The 11,907-nt window shown below is 43.2% G+C and overlaps 1 protein-coding gene across 1 annotated transcript in view; it reads left to right on the top strand.

Annotated features, from left to right (window-relative positions):
* The first annotated feature begins 3,353 nt into the window (after positions 1 to 3,353).
* LOC144251097 (long-chain-fatty-acid--CoA ligase 1-like) overlaps positions 3,354 to 11,907 on the top strand; it is a 39,099-nt gene continuing 30,545 nt past the window's right edge. Inside the window, exon 1 of the mRNA XM_077794213.1 lies at positions 3,354 to 3,425. The gene's annotated coding sequence lies outside the window, so the exon portion shown is untranslated. The remainder of the gene's footprint in view (positions 3,426 to 11,907) is intronic.

Below are 11,907 nucleotides of genomic sequence, written 5' to 3'. Positions count from 1 at the left end.
TGATCCTTAGTACCCCTCTCTGTAAGTCACAAAATGGAATGTTTAATTATAGAGCCTGGAACCTTCATTGAATGAGAAAGCTCAGGGCCTGGGCTGTCAGTCCCTAGGACACTGTTCTATAGTAGGTATTATTCCTGTTTACAGAGGATAAAATAGGGATTAATGCAGATTTGCCCAACCCTAAAGCTTGTATTCTTAACCACTGTGCAATACAACCTCCCATCAAAGTCTATCTGATGGCTACAGGACAATCCTCCAAACTGTGAAACATTTTGAAATGTCAGGAAGAAAGGTTTTAGTTTCGTTTTGTTTTTCTTCAGTGTTAGTGCTAGAATAGACCTGAGAGATTGAGATTATTTAGTTTGTTTTATCTTTATTTCTAGAGGGAAAGTCTGAGGCGATGGGGAATGAAGTCGCTGTTCAATGTCATATAACAGCTTCTGCCAGAGAGAGTAGGAACTCAGATCTGATTCCAGATTGTGTGCATTCTCCACTCTAAAGTTATAAATCACCTGTATTAAGAGCCCGGGAAGAGGCATCCAGTTTGAGTTCAGTGTCTTGGAATGGGAAGAGATACTGAGACAACTGCCTGAATGTTATGGAAAGAAATGTACCCCCACCGCCCCCATTCATATGTTCAAGGGCCTGAGAATGTGATTTTATTTTGGAAATAGGATCTTTAACAGAGACAATCAAGTTAATACAAGGTCATCAGGTTGAGCCCTAAAGCAATATCCTTATGAAAAGGGAAATTTAGACATACTTTGTAGAGCCAAGGTGATGTGAAGAGCCACAGGGAGAAGACAACCATTTGCAATGCAGAAAGACCTGCAACAGATTCTTCCTTTCAGTTCTGTGAAAGAACCAACCTTGTCAACTCCTTGATTTCATACATCTAGTCTCCAGAGCTGTGAGTCAATGAATTTCTATTACTGAAGCCACCTAATTTATGATACTTTGTTACACAGCCCTGGGAAAGGAATATACTACAGAACTGGGAAAGTGGCTAAGGATGCCCTGGGCCTCACAGACTGGTCAAAAAAGTAAGAAGGTAAAGGAGAGGATAGAATGATGAAATCATGGGTGTGGAGAAAGAGACATGGGCAAAGAAACCAAAGATTATCCAATAAAGGAATGTGCAATCTATTTTTTCTAATAAAAATAAGTGTGGAGTCTATTTTTTTTCCTCTCATTTAAATGGGTGCATGTCCATCTGAAAGATACAGATCTTGAAGGGGAGCTAGAAGCAGCCAGCTATTACAGAAGTTGTTGGTGTGTGGGTTGCTCTCACCACTACCATGCCACAGAGCCCAGCTCAGTGTGAGAGGAAACAAATACAATTGCTACTTTCGGGTGTTCTGGAAAAGCTCTAGAGACACTCAGGAAAAGTGTTTTAAGATATTATTTGCTGCCTAGTGCAGTGGTGCATGCCTATAATCTCAGTGATTAGGGAGGCTGAAGCAGGAGGATTGCAAGTTCAAGGCCAATGTCAGCAACTTAGTGAGACCCTGTATAAAAATTTTAAAAAGCCAGGGATATGGCTCATTGATAAAGCACCCCAGGGTTCAATCCCCAGTGCCTCTACTCCTTCCATTATTTTCTGGAATCAACTTGAATATGCTTGAGCCTAGAAGGAACACATCTGTTTTTAACCAGTGTAAACCTCAGTATAATCCCACCATTGTTATGTGCATGCTCTGGAGGCAGACCATTTTGAGTTCCAGGTGTAGTCTTGCCCTCAACTGACATATAACCTCTGTGCCTCCATTTCCTCTTCTGTAAAAGGGGCATGATGATAGCACCATCTCATAGGGTTATGATAAAGATAGGGTCATGCATGTGCAGTGTCTGATATTAAGCCTCCAATAAGGGGTATGTTACTGAAGTGGCACCCCCTTTCTCCACAGAAAAGCCCTCTTCACCATGGCTGATTTTAGGACTGTCAGAAAAAGAGTCCAATGTATATAAACTTCCTATTTTCATGTCACCCTGTTTACTTGGCCACTGGCAGAGAAGATACCAGCACTCCAGGTGTTGGACACCCCCTTACTAGTTTTTCATAAACCTATCCAGTATAGTACTTTGAAGAAATGTGCAAACAAGGCCTCTGGCCTTGAGCTGGGCTTCACAGAGATGTCTGCATTTTTAAGATAAGTTACAAATGAGCCCGTGGTAACAACTGGCAGCGGGAGGATAGAAAGGGGAGATGAAGCTCTCCCCTTCTCAGGTGTTGTCCTTGAAGAGTTAACTTGCCCAGGACAGTGAAAGAAAAAGCTGCTTTTATGTGAACTTCTGCAGACTGTGAAATTCTGAGCCCCTCCCCTTACATTCTGGATATAAAATTCTGAAACTCCCTGAACTCCGGGTTCAGGGGATTGATTGATTACAGCAAAGGCTGCACCCTCTGAACCTGGCTGCAGCCAAATAAAACTGTTTCCTGCTATCTTCGGTGCCTGGCCTCGTTTGTCCCTACAACATTATCACCAGAGGCCTTTATTTTAACAATAATTCTTCTCATCCCTCAAATTCAAAGCAGTACTAGACCTCTGCCCAATGCTTGGTGCAAACACCACTGTAACTGGACAACTATTAGAGCTTAAAGATACTGGCAGGCCTCAGGAACTAAGAGGAAAAGTAACAGTTGAGATGTGAGCCTGAAAACAATTGCGTTGGTGTCTGAAAATCCCTCAAAGTTCATCCCATAGAATCCCTCAAAACTGCATGGCAAGAACTCAGCAGGTGAATGTGATGCTTCAGCAATGCCTAATCTCTTTTGCTCTCACTATCCTGGGGCCTGAATTGTCCAGGGTTGCTTCATGTCTAGGACATTGTGGAAGTCCACACAGGTCTTCCCTGCCAGGGACTGTGGCGAAACTCAGGGTGGGGACGGTGGTGAAATCCTGCTAAAAGGGGTCGCATAAGTCTGTGCCAAAGAAAAACGGAAAGGGAAACTCTTAGACCACCAGACATCCACAGAGCAGAACCCCCGGGACTACAAGAAGTCAGTGGGGCAGGTGGCTGAGCGTGCAAGGTGCAAAAAGACGTCTCCCACCTCAAGGCATCGCAGACTCGCAGTCTCCGGGCCTTTGGGGCTGGGGCACTACGATTTACCCTTTGCCCTTCCTCAGATTTCGTTGTGAAACCGGACTGCAGTTCGGGTGACTTCAGCCGCTTTTGCCCGCCACCCGCTAGCAACGCACGCGCCCAGCGGGGGGGCGGGGCCTGGAGGATGGGGCAGGGCTTGCAAGGCAGGGTGGAGCGGGCCCGGCTCGCGCACTTACAGCCGCCTAGTTCGGCCGCGGGGGCGGGGCTCAGCCAGTGGGCAGTGGCGGCGGAGACTCTTTAAATAGCACCAGGACTTTGCGCTGGGCTGGGAGTGGACTGCAGTGACAGCCGTTGGCGGAGCGGCCCGGGTAGCGGAGGAGGTGAGTTCGCCCGCTGCGCGGAGCCTCAGCTGCTCCCGCTGCGGTGCGGGTTCTCGATGGAGGCGCGGGGCTGAGGTTGCACCGCGGGGCCGATCCTCAGAGGCGGTGCGCAGTGGGGACGCGAGAACAGCTCGCCGCTCCCGGAGACGTTCCTCTTTCCGGTCTCTGCTCTGCGGCCTCGCTTCCCAGGGCAGCCCGAGCTCCCAGGCCGCCCCTCTCACCGCCGCTTCCTGTGCTGGAGCCCGAGTTGCCTGCTCGCCGCTTCCCGCTGGTGGCGCTGGTGGCGCGGGCGCGGGGCTGGTGCACCGCGTATCCGAGGGACGTGTGCCGCGAGACCGGCCCCTGGTTGGCGTGGCGGCGGGGACCTGCCCGGCCCACAGTAGGAGGCCCAGCCCAGGTGCGTGGAGGTGGTCCTACCTGATCCGGGACCGTGTTCTCTCGGCCGCAGGCATCCCTTGTGCCCCAGGGGCAGGGTCTGTAGGGCGTGCTAGGACCACGCTGGGAGCTAGACTGGACCGGTGCCTGAGTGTGATGATGGCCCCTGCGCGGAACGCTCTCTGAAGGGTCAGAGGCAGCACCAAAAGCAGGTTGCCATATGTAGAAATTCTCGCGGTGTCTCCAGAGGAGTGTACATAGCCGTGATAGAATCATTGATTTAAGGCACTCTGGCCTTTTTTTTTTTTTTTAATTAGGCAACAAAAGATGATCTCTATCACTTTATAGCGTAGAGGGTCAGCTTTGGTAGATGACTTGAATGAAGGCGTGGATTAGAATCTAGAGACAGACTCCAACTAATCAGCATTGAATGTCAGGGCTTGCAAACCCTATCCGCACTCCACCCAAGCTCAAGGTTATGGAGCCTAATTAAGAATAGCCATTATAAAAGTGCCCTTCAAGTGCCCTGGTTAAGACTTTTAAGCTGTATCTTGATGCATTAATATCCAAAATACTCCAACTATCAATCAGTACCATTTAGTTATTGACCTTTGATTAATTTGAGAGAAACTGGTTAAATTGCAGTTTCTGACACACCTTTCACAACTTAACCTGTGATTATTCCAAAGAAACCAAGTGTTGACTTAACACAAACAAGCAAAAAAATCTACCAAAAACTTCTTTCAGGTGGACGTTGCCCAGAACTTAACTTTGAGTTAATGATCTGCAATGCCATGGGCTTGAGAAGGTCGAACTAAAAGGAACCCATCATTTTGGAGCATGAAAGGGCAGGATGATACAGTGGAAAACACAGGACCAGGTCTTGGGAGACATTCCTTCTTGTTTTGGCTCAATTGGGAAAATCCTTTCCTACCCTGAAACCAACTCCTCATTTATGAAAAGACTGCATTAGACTAAAATTTCATGAAAGAGCTAAAATTCTATGACTGGAAAAGGGAAAATCTTTCAAAGTAGTATAACTTATACCTCTCCTCTCAAAATAAGTTATGCATATTAAAAACTTCTGTTTTCTAAATTTACTGTAAATATAGAAGATTTTAAAAAAATCACCCTTCCCTCATAATTATGAGCATTTTGACATGTTTCCTTCCTGTCTCTGTTATTCATATTTTGGCAGGATTTTTATTATTATTGTAGGCAGCCTGACTCAAAAGAAATCTCTGGGATTTTTAATTTTTGACATTTAAGAAGTGATATGTGACAAATGCAGGTAGGGAAAGGCCATCTATTTATACCATAATGGTACAGTTTTCATAGCTACCTGTTTGCTTCTGAGTCAAGTTCGGGGTAACTCAAAATGTATCAGCATGCCACAGTGTTTTACTTTGCGTCTAAGTCTTCCAGCATCTTTAGTTTTGATGTGACAGTGTTGTGGAATATGGCTGTGTGTCTAGGGGAGGAGCCTGGGAAAAGATCGGGTTCATTTATAGCTGGAGATTTCTCCTCTCTCCTAAATTTCCTCTCTGGAAAGGGCAAGTCTGTAGGAATACTAATAATTTCTAAGTTTATATTTGTAACTTCAAAAGAGCATTAGTTTCCAAGATCAGTTGAAGTTATTGAGCAACTTTGCATTTTAAAACAGATCTCCATTATTCCTTTGCATTCACTGTCTCTTATAACCAAACTCTGTTATGTTAGAATCCATTAGTAATGTTTTATGGACAGTCTTGTTTGGATGATGAGTAATTTTGCCTGAAGAGTAATTTTCGGTGAACAAAGCTGATCTGAAGCTGCCCATGGTTGGGTACATGTTAGTTCTTCCAGGGGCTTCTGAGAACTTTAAAGCCCTGAAGTAGCAACTGAATGTGGGGTGAACTAGAAGGAAGAGGCAGTTTTACCAGTGTTTGTAACAGCAGCTCTGAGACTGTTGTGTCTATAAGATGCTGAATGTCAACTCCTAGGAAATTTTAGTTTGTTTAATCCTAGGGTGATATGTAATGGCAGAAGAGATAGTCATGGCAGAGTGAGTTATGTTAATTTTCCCCAGCTCTTGATATCCTGTCATGTGCAAGTTCTTAACAGTATTCAGTCAGTTGTAACCTTAGAGGAATCAAGAAGTGGGGGATGAAATCTGATGGCTTCTTCCTTGATGTGTGGCTGGCTAAAAGGATGTCACCCTTGGACAGAAACTCACCTGGAGGTAGGAAAGGGCTCTGTGCCCCTGTGACATCTGCCTCCAAATGTATTTGCTGATTCCTAAATCTATGATTTCAAAACTGGTGGCCTGGGTAATTTCTTCAAGAATTATTTGCTGGTCTTCAAGTTTTAAATAAACACTTTGAAATTTATCTAAGGCCATTTTGCCCTCCCCAGTTGTACTTATTTATTTTTTATTATTATAAAAGTAATGGATGCTTATGATAGAAATTTGGGGAAGTAAAAAAAAATAAAAAGGTCCTCTAGAGGTGAAGTACTATTATAACATTTAGTGTATTTTCTCTTGTTTTTTTTTTTCCTTAACAATTTTTTAAAAACTTAAAGCATACATTTTTAATCAAAGATAAAAATTTTGGCAATTTAATTTTAATTACCAAAGTTACATTGTGAACACTTCCCTCATGTTGTTATGTACTATTTTTAAAAAATGAGTTTCAAAGATGACAGCATTGTATACTTTATGGAATATGCTTTAATTTATTTACTTCTCCTTGCTGGATATTGAGGAACAGCTATTTTTTACAAGGCAGTTTACCAATATTTGTTAGTTTTTTTTAAAAAAAAATTAAATCAGGTTCTGCTTTAAATCTCTTGAAATTGACAATGATTTGAAAATTGTTTTATTAATGCATGGGTTTCAATGGACTTTTGGGTTCTAATGAAAAACTGTTGAAATAAGGTTTTCATGGTTTGGAAAGATAAATTGAAAGGAGTTGGGGCAACAGAGTAGGAGATGTGGGTTACCTTTTAGACCATTTCCTCATTCTGAGTGGGACGTATGCTGAATGTCTTATCTGTCTGTTTGCACATTTTTGTCTACTGTAGAAATTGGCACTTTCCCCTGAGGTTTGTTGTGGAAGAAATACCCATATCCACTAAGTCAGAAAACCCTATATGTCATTAAGAGAAAGTTGCAGCAGGGACTGGTTTCACTCTCAAGGCACAACTGTCAACTGTGAAACAGGGCTCTGGCAGCCACAAGAGTGGTGGCCGCAGCCAGAACAGGGCCAAGGCTCAGGGATCACAGGGGTGACAGACAGATCAAGGCACTGTTCTTCGTGCTTCAGGTATGTTAACTCATTAGTCCCCCAATGACCTTGTGAGGTAGGTCCTACTCTTTCTTATCCATACTTTACAAAAGTTAAAGAAACAGGTGCAGAGGTTAAGTTGACTATTCCAGTATTTGAACCTAGACAGTCTGACTTCAGGGCCTGTGCCCTGGTTGCTTGGCTTTGCTGACCCTTGAGAGCTAGAAGGATTCTCAGTGCGGCAGAGGCTGGAAAGTTCCAAGTTATTCAGCTGGTGGCAAAGCAGGACTGTGCTGAGTCTCCTTTTTCTATATCATTGCTCCTTATTTTTTTCTCCATCTTGTTTATAATCTTCCATGAATTTTCCCTTTGTGCCACCACAGTGCTGAAAGAGACAACAAATTTTGATTCATTCAGCTTGGTTCAGTGCTTGATGATATCATTTGCTTTTTAGAGAATTAAAGTGTAAATGGCTTTGTCTGCCCTTGAACTTGGTCTTGAAAGCCTGGAGAACAGTCAGGACACATGATTAATGCATCAGGTGTACCGGAGGAAAAGAGCACATTCCAAGTGCGCACGGGAACCCAGGCTTACCACAGATGGTGGAATAATGCCACTGTAGGAGGTTGGCCTCTCCATGAAAACATAGGTTTGCTTTCTGCTGCTTTTCTTTGGGCCCTTTTACTGGAAACAGACTTCTCCACATGTTCTAGATCATATCGAAAACTTGTCATAGACAAGAGAATTGTGAATTTTGAGGGCTCAAAGGGCACAGTAGCATCACTAGTGATTATGAGTCTGTTTTTCCCAGTGAAATTTTAGGTGGGACTTCAAGATGTGAAATAAATAAGAACAGATCTGCTGTGGTTAAAATGGGGAGGCTGAGTATGGGCGGGATCGCAGATCACATAGATATGGTTGTATCATCTGTTTTCCCTTGCTGCCTTTGAGGCTCTGCAGAGCAACCCCAACTCTGAAGCAGCCCAACTCACTCATCTTTTCGATGCAGTAACTGTGGTGCAGGGAGAAGAGGTGACTCAGCCAAGGTTACACAACCTGTCTTTGCCTCTGGCCATGACACACACAGGAGTTTTGTTCCTGGGCCCTTTGCCTGTTTGGGGAATGGCTGGCCCTCACTACTGTCCTTGACTTATGTTCTGAAATCCCATCAAGTCAGCAGGTTCTGCTTATTCTAGCCCATTCTCTGTACAATATTGCCCAATACCTACACACTATTGCCAGGTCACTCTGAAGACTGCCCATCTAGTCTGGAGCCTGTCACCTCTGGGTTAGACAGTGAAAGCCTTTAGTTAAACACGGCAGGAGGAACAGTGACTACTTTTTCTGGAGCAGAGGTCTGGTTGTATCCCTCTGGAGCAGAAACGGTTACGGCCCTTCTCTGTAAGGCCCCACGTCTTTATTTCCTGGGACTTTCTACAGCTTGGCTTCAACCTGCTATTTGCCCTACCTTTACCAATCCATTGTGTACTGTGATTTATAGAAAATAAGCTGGTGGCACAGGGCTGTGCCCTAAGACTGTATGTGAACTGTCTCAATGCCCCAGTGGCCGTCCTGTGTCCTGGTAGGGACTGAAGTTGTAGAGTATCCAGAACAGACCCCCTGTGTGTCTACCTTGGCCCATCTGGAATGCCATTCCTCGTCCTAACCCTATTCCTCAGAACCCTGCTCTTTAGAGTCACTCCTGGAGTAACTCTGCCCTTTCTCATACTCCATCACTCACTGTAACCTGAGGCTCAATGACATTCATTCAGCCGGAAGGCATCAGCAGCCTTGCAGGTGGAGATGTTGCATTATTCCCATGCTAGTTAGAAAACTGCTGCTGCCCCAGGGAGCTCCACCCCTAATTCAGAAACCAAAGGACTCATCCACTGCCTAACAGAGCTTCTGGTCTGAGCAGTGGCCTGAGTCTTTTCTGATTGGTTAATGTCTGGCCATATTGGTTATTAAATATTTTGAATAGCATCCCTGTCTCTATCTTTCATGTGCCTTTTCCTGTGTGTGTTTCTTGCTTCTTCACATAGGCACCCCAGCCACACTCTTAAGACTTGAGCATGCAGGAGACCTAGTCATTGTCATTTCTGTGTTTTCAGGAACTTTTAACATAGCACCTTAGTGCTCTTAAGTATGTCATATTATCTGATGTTTGATTCGGACTAGGAAACATTCAGAGAGCCCCATAGAAATGGCTCCTGACAAGAATATATGTTCTTGTCATCTAATGTTGCAGGTTTGTCTATTCTATTTTATGCATAGATTAGATCTTATAGTTAAGATCAAGTAATTGAAAAATCTCAAGACCAAAACCTGTGTCTTCATGGGTGTAAACTTTGAGCTTAGGAGTACCTCTGAGGGATTTCTTTCTGTTTTGTTTCACTTATGTTAGAAGCAGGTGGCTGTGGGTTTTGCAGGATGTGGGAGGAGAGATTAGTGTCAAATTTTAGATAATCTTACATAACTGTACTATAGTCTTCATTTACCTGGTATTTCTATTTTAAAACTGTACCACATTTCTGTGCCACTAATGAAATGGTCAAATAGATCTTTGTTCTTTCTGTAGGGCAGTCATGCACATTGTGCCTAGGTGTTCCAGCATGTGCAGTGGGCGGGGACATAGTCTGCTCAGCAGTCCAGCCCCGCACCTCACGAAGCATGGAACAGGAGTCCAGAGCGTGTGGCTGAGCAGCCCCGCCTTATAGGTTGCCTGTAATGTTGCACCGGTCTGTTTTCCTCTCCTTTTTCTCTTGCTGGTGATGGCAAGACTTCTCTAGAACTCAGGAAAGGTGAGGATCCTTGGCCTTTGGGGTAGGGTCTGAAGCTGTGGGGTATCCAGGACAGACCTCCTCAGATGAGGCTAGACTCTGAGTCCAGTGTGGCTCCCATGGCTTAGATTCTCCTTCTACCACAACAGCCAGCCCAGTCCATTTGGCTTCTTAAATATGACCTGTGACAGTCACCAGCAGTGCTTGCCCTCTCCAGCATGTCTCTCTTGGTCACTGGATGATGTTGAATATTTGTCTTCCCCCTGCATATGAGTTTCTTTTGACAGACTCTGTGGTTCTGCCTCTCAAATGTTGCAAGCTCTGAAGTTAGCTGTTTTGTATATTGTCACTCATAGGAGGAAATGGACAGTGACTCCAGCCAGGCAGGTGACCAACAGAGGCCACAAGGAGTGCACGGCACACTGTCAGTTCTCAGAATGGGGAAATGTTCACCCTATGGGGACAGCTAGACCATCTATTAGGGTACAGGATGGAAATATTAGAACTTTCATGGATATTTATTTTTTTGCCTTTATTTAAATTCTTATTTGTTTTACAATGTTCAGAAAATATTTATGGACTATACATGTGTATAGATTATGAAAATCATTTAAATTAGGGACATATTTATTACTAATTGGATTATAACATTAACAGTAGTCATTGGATTATAACTATTAACAGCAGTTATTACAAGCTTAGAGAAACAGAGAGGTAACTCTACCACTGGCATGGCAAGAGACTTCTGAATGCCAGTTCTAAAAAGAAGATGACTCAATGTGCCAGTTGAAGGGGAATAGAAACTGAAACTCCTCTCTAAAACTAGGTTGTGATGCATGTTAGAATGGGTCTCTGACTTCAGAAGAACTTAACAATGCAGAAGCCTCAATAAGATTGGTTCTCTCTCTCTCCCCCCCCTCTCTCCCCCTCCCTCCCTCCCTCTACCCCTCCCTCCCTCCCTCCCCCCCCCTCTCTCTCTCTCTCACATCTCCCAAGGCTGGAGCTGTGCTTGACATATAGTGGGTACTCAGTGAATATGTCCACATGGAATATATGGACCTTTTTCATGCTTGACAATTAAGTATCAATTTGAATTGACTGTTTCCAGTCAGTGTTTAAGTTGGTCTCCTTTGTTTAAACTTTTGGGCAGTTGAGAGGATATAGTATATGTGCCAGTCATACTGTTGCACAAATGATTTCCTGAACTGTAAAATCATAGAACTATTGAAACCTCAGAAGTTTCATCTGGATGACAGGATGTTGGAGACTACTTAAAAAAATTTTTTTTAAACATGGATAAAATGAAACAGTATTAGCAAAATGTTGATTATGTTTTAATGAGAAGCTCAGGTAATGGAGATATGGTAGTTTTATTACACTTTGTCTACTATTGAATAAGACTTGGAACTTTTCAGAATAAAAATTGAAACAAAGCATAAAAGGAATATAGAGACCTGAAGCTAATGTCACCTACTCAAAGCAGGTCATGACCAAACAGGAGAATCTCCTTTCCTCTTCTCTCCTCTGTCTGCTCTCTGAGTGTCATTGTACTATAATCTTAGACAACTTTTTAGATTTGTTTTGTTTATAGCTTTCCCAGGGCCAGTCACTGCTTCTGATAGTTACCTGAAAGCTCAGTGTAATTTTAACTCATGTCCTGTGGTATCAGACAATACCTCTCTTGTCCCTCCACATACAATGAGCAAAATCTTGCTCAACTTTTCTGTTGCACCTGTTGTCCCATGTTCTTTAAATGCCCTCTTGAGTCCTGAAGAAATTCACCACATACCAACATTTTGTAGATTTCATTTGCTTCTGCGTTTTACCTGTAAAGTCCTGAGTTTTCAATTCTGTGAATATTTCAACAAAACTGACACAGGTGCATTAAAGTAAGTTGGAAATCATAATCTAAGGCATATATATATATATATATATATATATATATATATAATATTAATATTGTGATAATTATCATGTCATAATATAATTATATTCTTATTATAATAATTGAATTATATTATAGAGCATACAATTATATTACATGGTATATGCTATATTTAA

This window comes from Urocitellus parryii, chromosome Y (genome assembly GCF_045843805.1).
Source record: "Urocitellus parryii isolate mUroPar1 chromosome Y, mUroPar1.hap1, whole genome shotgun sequence".
Taxonomy (NCBI): domain Eukaryota; kingdom Metazoa; phylum Chordata; class Mammalia; order Rodentia; family Sciuridae; genus Urocitellus; species Urocitellus parryii.
The sequence above is the reverse complement of the archived record's forward strand: the minus strand, read 5'-3'. Positions and strand labels throughout refer to the sequence as shown.